The following is a 16,511-nucleotide window of genomic DNA, read 5'->3' as shown; positions in this document are numbered from 1 at the left end:
CGGCAGTACTGACTTCATTGATGGGGGAACTGAAACACATAAATACAAATCATCCAGGTACTCAGATTCCTGACCCAGCAAAGACCAAGGGCGACCATTGAACCAAGCCTAGAAGTAGATCTCTCAAAAAGTCAAACCTTCTAACAGATGAGATTAAAAGAAGCTCGGTCATTACAACCTGCCCCATAGCAGGGCCCAGTAATCAAACTGTGGGGGACGATAACGGGGGGGGGGGGGCATTGAGACGGGGAATACCACCAAAACGATACCACTGCTGACTTGGAGAAAAAACAAACACCGCAGGAAACAGCAGAAGCACTTAAAACGGCAGGCAACAAAATCAGCATCTATGAAATTACACAACATGGCAGGCAATATGGAACCAGCAACATACAAACTCTTCAAGAAACAGTGGTCCAACCACAGCACTTTACCCCATATTTCACATGAGTACACAATGCCCGGACTGACCAAAAGAAGGTCACATGATCAGTAAAACACCAACAAGCAATCATATGCCGAGGCCGCCGTGGAGCCTCCATCTGGAAAGAAACGTCTCTGACTGACAACAGGCTCACTCACAGCACAAAATGCAAGGACGCTCGATTCAAGGTAACACACTTAGCAAAACTGCCAGCGGGCCAAGTTCAATTTCCCACGGTCAAAACCCTGATACATTCTAGGCCATCCCCAACCAAGCCTCACCTTGTGGCCTCATAGTGCATCCTTAAAAAAAAGAAAGTTTGCTGCAGACAATATATAGTGGCCTTCCACCAACCAGAGATGCCCCACAAACATCGAGCCAGCGTTAACAACCACAGGGGCACTAAACAATTCAGGACAACAAACACTATACCAAGGAAGCACGGTTAATATAGGTAGAACAAAGGAAGAGCAATACGGGTCCAGGACAGATCCCAGGCCATCAGAACATCTAAGACCAGTACAAGGGATAGATTTGCGCCTGCAAGGACACCTACAAGATTAACCCTGGGCGTAGTTCGCGAAGTAGCGATACGCACAGCTACGCGAAGTGCACTTCGCACTACGCAAGCTATGCGTAGCACTACACAAACTGCGTAGTAGCCTGTTCGCACTGTGCAAGATGCCGTTTTAAATGATTGCACAGTGTGGACAAGCATCCGGCACTGTGCAATCATTGAAAACAGCTTCTTGCACAGTGCGAGCTGTAGTTTTCTGCCGCTCAAGTAGATTTTTACTCGAGCTGCAACTTTCTCACCATGGACTGGTAGTTTCTCATCATGAGCGGCCGCGAGCATACGCCACCACTCACAATGGTAAACCTGACCTCCCCACGTTGAGAAGTTCGCCGGGAGGTTTATTTTCCACGCTCCCGAACGTCAACTTGATGTTGCTGATCGTGAACGAGGAAAAAGTCTAGCCGGGATGTAATTTTGCTTGATCACGGTCACCAACTTGACGTTGAGGACCGCGAACCAGCAAAACATGACAGCTGCACTACGCTACCTGTGTTTGCACTGTGCTACGTGCAATTCGCGTAGTGTGAAGTAGCGGAAACTTCGCAAACTACGCGAGCGTAGCATAGTGCTTTGCCCAGGGTTATACAAGATCCAAACAGTAACCAATTATATGCTCCTACAATTCAATCAATCTCCAATAGCATCATTTGCACAAGGCCAAGCAAACAACCCAGGAAACGGCCAATCTTCAAAAATCAGTATAACCCCATTGTACATATCCAAAGACAAAATGGACATCTTAAAAAGAGCAAATATTCGGAAACTTCTACAACATATTCACCCGTTGTCTCAAATCACTATTAGAGATATTATTAGGGTGCAGTTTGACCGTCCGACCCCAGATACAGGGAGGGAATCAACAATCATAACATGGAGAGACGCCGGTATATCAGCAGAGGTATACAATGAAAAAGGGCAATTTGCTGACAGGGGGATTGACATATGGATGATTGACAAGGAAAAATATCTCAATTTATCTTACAAATCATTCTCCAAAAACACTTCCATGACATGCATTTTGAAGGGGTCCAGGAAATCAGGGACTCTAATAGATCATGAGAACATGAATATAAGGTGCACGCTGGATGGACAGAATGGGTGTTGGCAAGCAACCACCACCATATGCAGCATACCCTCTTCACCACCCCCCTTCCCCAACTCAGCCTACTGGGCCTGGGTCTCCTCCAATCCAGCCAAAAAGATGCAGCCATGTCCCTAGTATAGGGCTTTCCCACCCCAATGGCATGAAAGGTAGAAAACAACCCTTTAAAATCATGACGTGGAATGTCACAGGTATTACTTAGACCTGTCAAAGTTTTGCTACAACCACATTTCTTGACAGAGACAGACTTTATTGGCGTACAAGAAACGTGGCATTAACTCCAACCCCACTATTGGGGTATGTGGAATTTCACAAACCTGTCATGAAAGTCAACCTATTGTGGAGGCCTTCGGGAGGCATCCAATATATATTAAACACTCACTAAAGTTGAGCTTTGTTGAATTAAAAAACACATCGATATGTTCCTAACAGGCATTTTAAAAGGTCTAAAAAGTAAGGCAGGCCACTTGCCCACACTATATCATATACTGCAACCCTGTGGCTCAGGACCCTCAGGTAAGCTGCACCTACTAATCAAACAAATTGAGGCTTTAATAGCACAGCACGCATCCTTGGATTTTCTAAAGGAGAGTAACGTAGGGCTGTTCTTGATGTCTATTAGGAGTGAGTCCCTTAGTTTCACTGTGCCCAGAACAAAACTTCTACCTCCCCAATGTGATTTATTGAATTTAGGAGTTTGGAGTAGTTTGCTATGCGATGATCTTAAGTTTCTAGCAAGATGGTACCAGGCAAAGTGTTGTTTCAGGAACAAGGGACCGGTCCCGTGCACACCTTTGTAAGCTAAGCAAAGGGATTTGAAATATATCCTCTTTTTCACTGGGAGCCAGTGAAGTTTTCTTAAGCATTGGGAAAAAGACTGGAATTTGGGAATGTCTAACAGCAATATAAGGGCTGCGCTCTGTGCCCACTGGAGTTTGATCATATGCTGTTTTTGAAGGCCCGCATACAAAGCATTTCTGTAATCGAGTCTAGCCAAAGCTAGAACGATTTCAAGTGTTTTTACTGCTTTTGGGGGGATAACAGTGCGAACTTTCCTGATTTCCTTTAGCGTCAGGAAGACCAAAGTTGAAACCTTATTAATCTGCTGATGAAAAGTCAGTTTATCATCTAAGATGATACCCAAATTACTCACCTTCCTAACTGGGACTGGAAGAAATCTCATGCTGGCAGGCTACCAGCTCTGTGACCAAAAACATGTATCGGAACCCAGCAGGGGAACCTCTGTTTTACCTCTGTTCAGCTTTATGCAGTTTGCCCTCACCCATTGGTCTACGTGGGACATACATTGGTAAAACGGTCTGCAGTTTCCTCAAAATTTCTTGAGATGGACACCACTATTTGAGTATCGTCCGCATAGGAAACCAAAGAGAAGCCAACCTGCCTAATGATATCAGCCAAGCGAGTCACATACAAGTTGATAAATGTGGAGCTCAACGAGGAGCCCTGCGGACCCCACATGGAAGCGTAAACTGCTCTGAGCATGAATCACCAATCTGAACATATTCGAAACCTATTGTTGAAATATGATTTAATCAGAATAAGGGCAGAGTCCTTAACTCCTGCTTCTAAGAGTCTGCTGATTAGGATATCATGGTTAACGGTGTCAAAAGCCGCTGATAAATCTAAAAGTATCAGGGCGGCTTTGGCACCTGAGTCCAGTATTGCGTGGAGCTCATCTGCTGTCTTAATCTGGGCAGTTTCCATGCTGTGCCCCTGTCAGAAACCATATTGTGAGGGATCTAACAGTATACAGTCATAATATCGAGTAAAAAATATAGAATGGGCAAAATATCGAGTTAAAAATACGGAATGGGCAAAATATCGAATGGATAGAATATAGACTACAAAAATATCGAATAGAATAGCAGTAATATCGAATCCAAAATATAGAATGGTCAAAATATCGAATGGACAGAATATAGACAACAAAAATATCGATGAAGAGAATATAGACAACAAAAATATCGAATTTTAGGTAAGTTAATATTTATATTTTTAATAATATGTAAGTGTTTTTTATGTTAGTATATGTGTTAAAAGTGTATTTTTATTTTATAATTTATTTTAATTAATAAATTTTATGGTATTTAATTTTTGCGTAATATAATTCTGGAGCAGGTTGTGGGTTTATAGGGGAATGGGGTGGAAAGTAATTTATATATATTTAATTACATATTTAATTTATGAATTGGTATTTATTTTGAATTCATTGTTAATTAATTTCTAATTGGTAATTAATTAAAATATAATTGGTAATTAATTTTTATTCATTGATAATTATGTTAATTTCATTTATTTATTTTCTGTAGCGGGTTGTGGGTTTATAGGGGAATAGGGTGGGAAGTAATTCAATTATAATTAATTAAATATTTTAATTTATTTAATGGTATTTATTTTGAATGAATTGTTAATGAATTTTTAATTGGTAATTAATTAAAATATAATTGGTAATTAATTTTTATTAATTGATTAATTGATAATTATGTTCATTTTATTAATTTATTTTCTGTAGCGGGTTGTTGGTTTATAGGGGAATTGGGTGGGAAGTAATTTAATTGTAATTGTTAGAACTGGGATTTCTGGGTGGCTAAGGTTTACGCCAAAGCCAGGCAGAAACCAGAATTCTAGTCAGAGCAAGGGAGTCACACGCCAAGATAACCCCTGCTCACCCCCTTGGTAGCTTGGCACGAGCAGACAGGCTTATCCCGGAGGCAATGTGTAAAGCATTTGCGCACGCACACAATAGCAACAACATCCTAGGCACACCACAAAAGGAACTCCACACAAGGTTATTGAAAAATATTGTTTGTATTATCAAAAACACATCAGATAGTAATCACACCATATACATTGTGACAACGGGCACGGGCAATATTCACAAGGGATTATTTACATAGGACAGTGCCACGTGGGCCACTGTCAGGAACAAGCACTTGTTAGAACTAGTACTTAGAACAGTTGTAGCACAAACTGACAATTGTAGAACACCACCAGTAACCACTGGTAAAGGTAGGTACACACTTCGCAATACTAATGACCACAGGGATAGACACAAACTCACTAGTATAGCATACTAGGCAAAGCAAACTTCTAAGCATGAGCACCTTTAGAAGTACAACACAAGCATAAAGGCATTGCACATTATGCATAAATCACATTAGGCCTAACCAGTAGAAATACAGTAGGCAATCTCCTCACTAGTCTAAACACATTATACCCTACCCCCTAAGCATAACTCACATTTAGGGGCGTAAATCACAGTGAAGTAAAATCTCACTAACACCAACCTCCATAGGTAAAACCATCTCTCATCACAGGGTGTGTAAAACATACTAGATGCATTACATTTCCTAGCACCACATTTAAATTTATTTTTAACTTAAATTAATTATTTATTAATTTTAGGGTTATTTAAGTATTTTAAGTATGTTTAAGTTATTTATATTTAATATTTTATTATTTTTCAATTACTTTTAAGACATTTAAAAAATTCGATATTTTGACTATATTTTTTACGACGATATTTTTGATTCGATATTTTTGCACTTACCTGTTTGGAGATAGGAGTTCGATATTTTTGTATTCTATATTTTTTACTCGCTATTTTGCTACATCGATATTTGTGTTATCGATATTATGTCAGTGATCCGGATCTAACAGGTCCACTGAGGAAATGAAGGCTGTAATTGGGTTTTTAGGATTTTTTATAGGACCTTAGCAGGGAATAGAATCCTAGCAATAGTTCTATAATCGCTAGTGTCGCTAGGATCCAAATTAGTTTTTTTAAAAGAGGAAGAATTAAGACCATTTTCCGAGAGTCAGGGAAGATACCAGAGCTATTAATTTCTTTAAAGTGTATGCTGAGTTGCTCACTGATGATGTCTGGTGCTATCTGAAATATTTTGGGGGGCGGGGTCTGTGGGTGCTCTGGACTTTAATGATCTGATCTGTATGTAACATCAGGAACACACTTTCCCCTTTCCCCTCTTGGAAGGGTCACCGGCAAGGAACAGCAATGACTTTTGCAGCAAATAAAGTGGTCAAAAATGAACATCCATAAATTTGACAGATGGGAATCTACCTGGGAAGTTTGGTCACTAGTGACAAACAAACTTGACACCATAGAGGACTGTGGAAAGCTTACATTGGAATTGGGCACACTGCTCCAAAGGAAGAGACAGAGAAAAAAAACAAATATAGAAATTCATACTCTAGGTACAGTCCCAGAGATCAAACAAAGTGCACTGTTACCTAGTACAAAACAAAGGGCACAGAGGACAACAAAAAACTTCAAAAAAGCAGCTAAGCTTAGCAGTTAAGCAGCATAAACAACTCATTTGGAAACTCAAAAAGAAAGCACAGGAGGAGAAATGGATAAAGAATTATGAGCGGCTGGCTCCTAATGCACCCAACAATTTTGGCAATATCTGGACAATCTAATTTACAGGCTTCAAATAGAGGAAACTCGGTTCCAGCCGGGACATAGATTGCACAAGTGAAGTCACGTTATACTAGAGACCAAGAAAACACCAGCCTAAATGAATATGACCAGAAGAGAACAATTGAAGAAATGGGAGCATTGGAACACATCAAATCCAGCAGAGTGGCAGTCCTTAAGCAGCACAGTGGTTCCTCTTTTTCGTGGAAGAGTGGTCACAGGTCCAGGAGTGTACTACCTTTGTAGGCTCATTGACCCAGTACTTATACCCAAATGTCCTTTTGAAGTGGTGGTGACTTCAAAGAATGGTCTTTAAAGTGCACTAGGTCATTACTTCCCAACCCTGGCTTCAGACTATCTGCAGGGGGTAATCAGTCCTTTGAGTGGGGTAAAGCTATTACCTATTGAAATGTAAGTGTCAGCCCTTCCCTCCCATACTGCCCAGGAAGAGCCATCGGAATGCAGATATAGGTAGATGGGTACTCAGACACACCTAGCCTTCCTGCGTTTGTGGCTGTCTAGAGGGGATGCACAAAGTGCAGCTGTCACCCACCCCAGATGTGTATTGGGGCAGCCTGAAAGGCATACAGAGCTGAGAGCAGAGAAAGACTCACTTTTTAAAAGTGGAATTTCTAAAATAGTAGTGGTAAGTCCAACGTTACCAGTAAAGACGACTTATCATCATCATTATCATTCCAAAGATATACAACATAAGGCAGCTATTCCTTTCTGATAAGGATTTACAGCTTAAAAGTGTATTAAGGAATTCCCATTGTTACTCCATCAGGGGAGTAGGTTTCACAGTAGTGAAAGCGAATTAGGCTGTTTATCACTTCTAGGATGTGTAAAACTTAAAACCACAGGTTCTACCTTTTACTTACACAACAGCCTTACCTTAAGGCTACCTATGGCCTGCCTTAGGGATGACGTAGGTGTGAGAAAAGGGGAGTATATGGCTTGGCAAGTATCTTTCAATGTCAAGTTGAAGGGGCAGTAAACTGAACACACAGGTCCTGTAGAGCAAGGCCTAGGAAATGGTTAAGAGGCTACTTATGTGGGTGGCACAATCTGTGCTGCAGGCCCACTAGTAGCATTTGATTTACAGGCCCAGGGCACATGTAGTGTACTTTGCGTGAGATTGCTAATTAAATTAAATATGCCAATTGGGAATGAACTAATATTACCTGGTTTAGGGGAAAAGCCCAAGCACTTTAGCACTGTTTAGCAGTGGTGAAGTGTACAGAGTTCTAAAGCCAACAAAAACGGGGTCAAAAAATGGGGGAGGCAGGCAAAAGTTGTGGGAAGTCCACCCTAGGACTGTCAGGTCTAACATGTGCCCCTCCCAGCTGAAAGTGGGGATAGCTAGTGTAGGAAAGTGCCCCTTTTTATAAGTTAGTCCCCCACTTGTTGCCTGACATCTGATGCAACCTGACTTGATGTGTCATGGGTCCCTGCCAACCAGATTCCCAGGACTAGTGTTCTTTCCCAAGACTGTACCTTTGTACCCATTTTTGGCACCTCCCTGGCCACAGGTAAGTCCCTTGTAAAAGGTACCGTGGATACCAAGGGTACTGTGACCACACTTAGATGCCCTGTACCTTAACACCCACACACTGCCATTGTTGGCTGTGTGTTTTGGTACAGAGAAAAGTGATGAGTCAACATGGCACACATCCCTGTGTGCCATACCTACAACCCACTGCCGAAGGCCATGGCAAGCAACTCCTCTGACAGGGTGCCCTAGTCTCAGGTGAGGGTAAGGTGGCATGCGCTATGTACCCCTTCAGTGTCTAAGTATATTTTTAGACATTATAAGTGTAGTAAAGCCATACAGTGTATGTGGTCAGGGAGTTGGTCATTACAAACCCCACAGCACCATAATGGCTTTAATAAAACCTGGGAAGTTTGGTAACAAATGTCTCAGCAAATTTAACTCAAACTGATGTGTGTCTGGGATTTAATGTAAAATGCACTTAGAGGGCATCTTAGAGATGCCCTTAGAAAACTAACCAGCCCTGGTGTGGTTCCTGAATGGCTGCCCACCACTTGCCACCACCAGGCTGGTTTCTGGACCCCTGGGTAGACAGCCTCAACTCTCTGGGTACAGAAACAAAGCTCATCCTGAAAAGAGGTGTCATGCCTCCTCCCCAAAGATGGGTTGGGTCCACAAATGGAAAGCTTCAAAGGCCTGCCACCTTTGTGAGCTGTCCCTACCTTTTGCTGTCCCCAGCAACTCGCACCCACTGGTTCTGCCCCCACCTTTTGGGCAAGAGAATCAGCAGGAACCCAAGCTAGGTGGAGAAGTGTGCCCACCTTGGCCAACGCCATCCCTCAGGTGGTGGAGGCAAGGTGAAGCACACATCTCAGTCCTCTCCATCTTGAAGATGAGGGGACGCAAACAAACAGAAATGGGCTCAAGCCTCTGACACAGTGGAGGGTGGCATAATAGGGGGTGTATCCATCCCAAGGAAGGGACCAAATGGTGCTGACCTGCTCACCCCATTAAATACCCCTACATCTAATATTTAGGGGCAACCCTGAACCTTGCCTCCTCAGATTCGGGGAAGAAAGAAGAAGGACCGAAGAGCCATGCTAACCAAGGAAGGAGACGAGGACAAGAACTGCTTTGGGCATAGCTCTACCGGCCTGTCCCATCTAGAACTTTCCCACAGCAAGAATCCTGCAACTCCAGCAGCCACCAACCCCAAGAACATGGAAGACCTACCTTGCAACCAGCTTACAGACTCTGTCTCCCGTGAGTGCCAGATTTGCTCAAACAAAGACTCAGCCCCAGAATCCAAATTCCAGTAACTCCACGATACCAGACCACTCAGCACCCGATGCCCATGGCCCGAGTTCAAGTGGCCCAACAACACAAGGAGTTCTCCCAGGCGATCTTGACCTGGGAACTGTTAATCCCCAAGCTCCCTCAAGCCTCAAGATAATGCCTTCAGCCTTAACCTGAAGGGTCCACCCGGACCAGAGCTTGTAAGAAGAACCCAATGCCAAAAGACACCCCTGCACCCGACGCCCTAGGCCTTGGCTGGCCCAAACAACAGTGTTCACACATCCCCCAAGAACAAAACTTACCTCTCCAGCCAGTGATCACCTTCAGGAAGTCTCCTTGCCCGTGCCTGCAACATCTTTTCCAAACTGAAGGTCTCCATTGAGAAGCACAGGGTCCCAGACATCTTCTTGGTACCCTGCTCCCAGCCACCCCAGTGCCAGTGGGGGTGCAGCTCCTATGCATGTCATTGGCACCTGCAGTGCTGACCTAAACCCCAGGAGCTTTGCTCCCTCACCTGGCATGCTTGTGAGTAGCCCCTAATCAATGCCCCCTTAGCCCCATTGGCTAAGATTGGGCCCCTGCACGTTGCACCCAGCCACCCCAGTACGGCTGGTGTGCACCTCATGTGCCCATCTAGACCTTGGTGAACCTTGGTTCTAACACCAAAAACTCCGACTCATAAGTCATGTAGTTACCTGGGAAACTGCTAACACTTTTTCTTCCATTGGAACCCATGTTCTGAGATTTTGGGCCTAAAATGTTCTGTGTGGAACTGATGTTTGCATGAAGAACAGATCACTAAACATTAAAGTCTAAAAAGTCTTACTTACCATGTATTCTAAGACCCTTAGCTGTGTTATCTAGGCATACCACCCCCAGTAATCAATGTGATTTGAAAGTAATCCAAAAGTATCATAAAAGTAATTACTGTGTAATTCAGACTGCTTTTTAAAGTGTTACCCACCTGTAACAATTGCAACTCCCTCCTCACTAGCATGTGTGTGTAAAGTTTTACAATTCAAAGTATATTTTACCTTCCTGTACCAAGTCCTGCTTGGCTCTAGAAATAAAGTACAAGTATTCCTTTTTTTATACTTACCCAATTGGCCTGAGTTCTGTCTCTGAGTGTGTGTAATCAGTCCTTGAATGAGTGAATACGATTAATGCTTAACACACGCTCTAGATAAGCCTAACTGATCACCCACACCACCACAAAAAGGGCTGTTAGTACTCACCTAATTTAGCCTCTGCTATACCTCTGGAGACTTCCTGGACTCTGTGCACATTATTAAGCATGGGCGTAAAATCCGTTCCGCTCGCGGATTTTGCGGATTTTCGGTAAATTCGCAATCCGCGAACTCTAGCGAACTTGCAGAAAATTCGTAAAATCCGTGCGAAGCGGATTTTTTGCTTGCCAACTAGAATACTATACAATTTCGCGGGAGTAAATACTTGCGAACACGTAGATGCGGCGGGCAGCGACAATCTCGCAATTGCGAGATTGCAAAATTTGCAATTTCGCACAAGAAATCCACCAGCAGGCAGCATAAACCTTGAAAATTATGATTTTTATCAGAATAACTCCTCAGGTTGACATTTGCCTGCACTTTTTCTTTGCAAGGAGTCCATTTTGGGGGGTGGGGGTGGGAGGAAGGAAGTGCCCCACAGTCTCCAACTTCCTGTTCCTGTCCACCAGGCTCCTCCCAGTGCTTTCTTCATGTGCTGGTCACTTTGATTTGGATCTTGACCTGGAAGGATTACTTTTGTGGATGCTGCTGGATATTTGGATTTTTGCAATACTGAAAGCACTCAGCAGGTGCAAAAGTTCAATCTTATCATTAGTAACCATTCCCTGTAGTGCTTCCTGAGGGGCCGCTTCAGAGTTCATTTGCCTACTTGCAACTATTCTATGACCCTGCTCTGACCCTCACAGCAGGCTCAGAGAATAGCTACAAGTATTAAACAAAGGTCCTGTTAAAAAAATTACACTGCAACAGAAAGCAATTACAGACAATACTGAAAGCACTCAGCAGGTGCAAAAGTTCAATCTTATCATTAGTAACCATTCCCTGTAGTGCTTCCTGAGGGGCCCCTTCAGAGTTCAGCAAATTACAGATAAGGAAGCAGGTGCCAGCCAGACTGGAAGTTTAAATTCAGTGACACATTAATCAACCCCAAATTAATTCATGTCAGTTGAAGCAGGGCAGGTGTGCTTGCTTTTTTTCACCCCCATAATCTACAGTGATAAACCAACCAGAGGGTGGCAGGGATGTACCTGAGGGTGGCATGGGTGTACCAGAGGGTGGCAGTGGTGAAACAGAGGGTGCTGTGAACCTGTGATGATGAACCAGATGTAGAAACAACATAGTCGCGGTCGTTGCGAGCCGACAAGTAAGTTCGCAATTGCGAACTGGTACAGAATCCTCGCGAACTGGCAGAAATCCTTGCAAACACACAAAAAAAAAAATCCGCAAATTCGCGAGAGTTCGCGGATTTTGCGGATTGCGAATCCGTAAATACGCAAGTTCGCGGATTGCCAATTTGCAAAATCCGCCCATGCTTACACATTATACCTTACTTTAGTACAGTGTATAGAGAGTCAGCTTCGTACAGCTACCTAACCCCTTGAGAGCTCTATTCACTGAGGTAGAAAAATATAGAGAGACCATCAGCATTGGTGCGGTCAGCCCCTGGGCGATGATCTACCGTAAAGTCCTGAACAGAGATGGGCCACCTCAACAGTTTGGGATTTTCACCCATCATCTGTATGAGCCATGTGAGGGGTCTGTGGTCTGTCTGAACCAGGAAGTGAGGTCCAAATAGGTATGGTCTCACCTTGTTCAAGGCCCAGACCACAGCAAAAGCTTCTCTTTCAGTGGCTCTCTATCTCTGTTCCTCTGGAAGTAACCTCCTGTTAATGAAGACTACTAGTAGTTCTAGGCCCTCGGCCTTCATTTGTGCTAACACCATCCCTATTCAATGCTCTGAAGCATATATCTGCATGATGAATTCCTTGGATAAGTCAGGGGCCCTGAGCACAGGTGATGTGCATATGGATTTATTTAGCGAGTCAAAAGCTTTCTGAGAGCCCTGTGCCCAGATCACCAATTTGGGCTGCTTCTTTGAAGTCAGCCCAGTTAAGGGGTCAACCATGGTGCCATAGCCCATAACAAATCGCCCTTAACAAACCGTCTCTAGTAGACAGTGAGACCTAGGAAGGCGCTCACCTCTGTTTGGGTTTTGAGTGGTTCCCAGATTATGAGAGTTTCAATCTTGGCCTTGTACCCCTCCTTCACCTACCAGGTTTCTCAAATACATCCTAGAACCATGCCCAATCTGGCACTTGTTGGCCTTGATTTTCAGGCCAGCCTGTTGCAGGGCCTGAAGCAACTCAAGGAGGTGATACAGGTGTTCCCTTCTAGCTACAACTGTAAATGGTGATATTGTCTAACTAGGAGGCACAGAAAGCCTCCTTGCCAGCCAAGACCCTGTTGACCAACTGTTGGTAGGTAGCAGAGTCATTCTTCAGATCAAAGGGGCAACACCTTGAATTGGTAAATGTCCTCACGGTTTGAGAAAGCTCAGCTCTCTTTGGCCTCCTCCGTCAAAGTGACCTGCAAGTACCTTGATGTCAAATCAAAGGAACTGAGGAATTTGGCAAGGCCACCCGATCAATGAGCTTATCAGCTCAGGGGATGGGGTGTGTGTCTTGAGGATGGAATTGAGGCTTCTGTGGTCAACACAGATCCTGAGTTCTGGTGTGGTGCCCGGTGGGGCCAAATTTGGTACCAACACCATGGGGCTTGACTAGGGACTGTTAGAGGGCTCAATCACCCCTAAGGATCACATTTGGAGACTCCCTCCTGGGTGCTGGCTCTCACTCTGTCTGATAACCTGTAAATGTTGTTCTGTAGAGGAGGATTATCTCCTTCGTCAACATCACGCATGCACAGATGTTTAAGTCCAGGGGTAAGCGAGAAAAGTGAGGCAAGCTGTCCCAGCAACTGGTATCAGTCACCTTGCTGATCTGGGGTCAGGGCAGTACAGAGGTAGACACCCTCCATTGACCCATCATATTACTTATAGAGAGGAGGTCAGGGAGAGGTTCACTCTCCTCTTCCACTCCTTATATGTAATTAGGGACATGCTCACTTCAGGCATCTCAAAGTGAGGCTTCGGTATGTTCAAATGGCACAACCTTAGGGGGCTCGTAGAGGTCTGGAGGTCCACCAGGTAGGTGGCCTCACCCTTCTGCTTCTTAATCTCATACAGGTCAGTCCAGCGGTCCTGGGGAGTTCGGGTGTATACTGGTGCCGTGAACCATACTTTTTGGCCAGGTTGAAACTCTACCTGTGTAGTCTTGCATGGCAAGAAGATGTCCCACTTATGGCTCATGGGCTCAGGCAGGCTCATAATTATGCCCTTCAAAGTCTTGTTAAATCTCTCAACTAGACCATTGGTTTGGGGGTGTCAGAGTGTGGTATACTTTTAAGTTACACCACACTCCTCCCACATGGACTTCATGTACGCTGACATGAAGTTAGTGCTTCTGTCTGACACTAACTCCTTGGGAAATCCAACACCAGTAAAGATCCCCATCAGAGCTCTTGCCACCACAGGTGCAGTCACTGACCTCAGAGGGATTCCCTCTGGGTAGCATGTGTCAATTTCCACCAAGGCCAGGATGAGCCTGTTGCTTAAGGTGTTCTTGAGGTCCAATGGCCCAATAATGTTGATGCCCACCCTTTCAAAGGGGGTGCCAAAGATGGGCAGTGGGATCAGAGAAGCTTTGTGCTTTCTCCCTGATTTCCCACTGGCCTGGTAGGTGAGACATGACCTGCAGAATGCATCTGAGGGTGTCTTAATTCGGGGCTATAAAAAAACTGGGAGACAAACCTGGCAAAGGTCTTGTCTTGCCCCAAATGTCCTACCAGGGGACTGTCGTGGGCCTGGCCCAGTGGGACGGACCGGTAGCATTTGGAGACCACCAGCAGACAGGCTGCCCCAGTACGTGGAGCCCTAGGCTCACTGTAAAGGAGATTGTTCTCCAAGTAAAATAGGTTATCCCCAGATGCTTCACCATCTGCATGGGATGAGGCCTGGCAACTCAAAGTCTCAACAGTGGTACACTCCTTCTGTGCTTGGCAGAATTCAACCCCTCATGCTGCTAGCTGGCAAGCTCAGGTAGGTCACCCACTTAGGCCCGCTGAACAAACATTTATCCTAGGGTCAGGACGTGAGAGATGGCGTTCAGCTGAGCAATGCTTCGGTGATCCCCCATGCAGCAGCTTGGAAGCAACGAGGGCCATGTGCGAAGCATTGTTCCCGGTGTGCAGCAGGCCCGATTGCAATGCAGGAGCTCTGGTGTGCTGCACCGATCCTATTGCAGCGACAGCAGGCAATATGTCTATATCACTGCAGCAGAACCCTACATCCATGTCCAATGGCCCAGGAATAGTTTGGCACCTCTTGGCATGAAAGACTCACTAGCAGTTGAGCCCCAGGGTTTGAAAAGGAGACTTCTAAGTCTTTTGTGTCCCTGAGACTTAGGCAACAGGAGGAAAGATAGCAAGCCCTTGAAGCCACTCTGGGTTCAAGTGATTCAGGCCCAATCCAGGAGCGGCTAGTGACATTTAAAAGTATTGGGGAGATTCAACAGCAACAGTCTGCCCACACCAAACACAAAAAGTCAAAGACTGCTCCAGACAGTGCACAAGCAATGCACGGTGCATCCAGCCATCACTGTAAGAGCAGTTACAATAGCTTACCTGTTTCCTAAGTATTTTTTATTTCTAAGCCAAACATTATTTTTCTTCCAAATTAGGATATCTACACCAAACAACCACATTGTGCTTCAGACAGAGGGATGTATTTTCTCAGAGTTTTGCTGGACAGATTAGTCTCAGACCAAAAGCATTGTTTGTGCATCTAGACTATTCTACAAAAAGATGTTGGTAGCTTTTAATAAACTCCTATACAAGTTTTGGAATTCCATTCAGGTTATCACAACCAATTCACAGATTCCATCACATGGGGAAGTTGCACAAATACCCATCACTTGGACTGTGCAATGTAAAAGGGCAGGACTAGACAAATAGCCTAATGCCCATCTCTACAAACATCACATTATGGCACTCAAAGTAAACCTTTTACTCAAGAGGTGCTGTCCAGATTTAATCACAAATATTGCAAGTTGACCAGCAGTAAGTCTGCATAACATTGACCAGGGTCTGCATACACCTGAGCCCTTCTTCAGCTTAGAGGACTACGAGCACCTGGGCGATTATGACACAGGGGACGGGCCTAGGGGGGATTCTGAACTGCCACCTGTAGGCATGAGATATCCCGTGGCACATGTCAGGCATGCAAGGTTACCAACAGGTTCACTTGGAGGTTAGGGGTACTGCATGTTGTTTGATTACAGTGTGTCAGACTCCTCTGAAGTACGTTTAAGGCAGTATGTGAGCACTAAATAAAATACAACAGCAACAGTAACTATGATTAGAATAAACTAACATGGCACTGTACAAGAAGGCAGATCAGCACATCAAGCAGTTGTCCCAGGCAGAAGTATTAATATATATTACAAAAGTGACATCTCTGGCATTTCGGGTCGCTGGTGCAGAACGAAAGAAAAAAACTATTTACAAAATAAAAACGAAATATAACTTACCTGATGCTGCCAACTTGGTGCTCTTCTCCTCCTGTACTGACTCCTGGCAGTCCATGGGGGTGTACTGGACGGTTCCATGATGAAATATCGATTACTAAAACATCGACCTACAAAAATATCGCCACAAATACATCGTCTACAAAAATATCGTAACCATATACTTAAACAAGGATTTACACAAATATCGATATTTTTTTATCGACTACTCTAATATCGTTAACAATTATATCGACTACATAAATATCGACTACTACATTATCGACAATATTTAAAATAACATTACCTTCTACACTAATATCGACAACACTAATATCGACTACCTTTCTACTTATATTAATATAAAAAAAATATCGTCATTTTCTTTATAACCTTATATACACATTACCTTTCTGTTATTCACTTTTTCATAGTTATTTAAATTCAGAAAAAGCTTTTCTAACATATATGTATATACAATATGTATTATTTATTTATATATAATAAGAAAA

The sequence above is a fragment of the Lissotriton helveticus genome, chromosome 2_1, assembly GCF_964261635.1.
Source record: "Lissotriton helveticus chromosome 2_1, aLisHel1.1, whole genome shotgun sequence".
Lineage (NCBI taxonomy): Eukaryota > Metazoa > Chordata > Amphibia > Caudata > Salamandridae > Lissotriton > Lissotriton helveticus.
Note: the sequence above shows the minus strand (reverse complement) of the source record.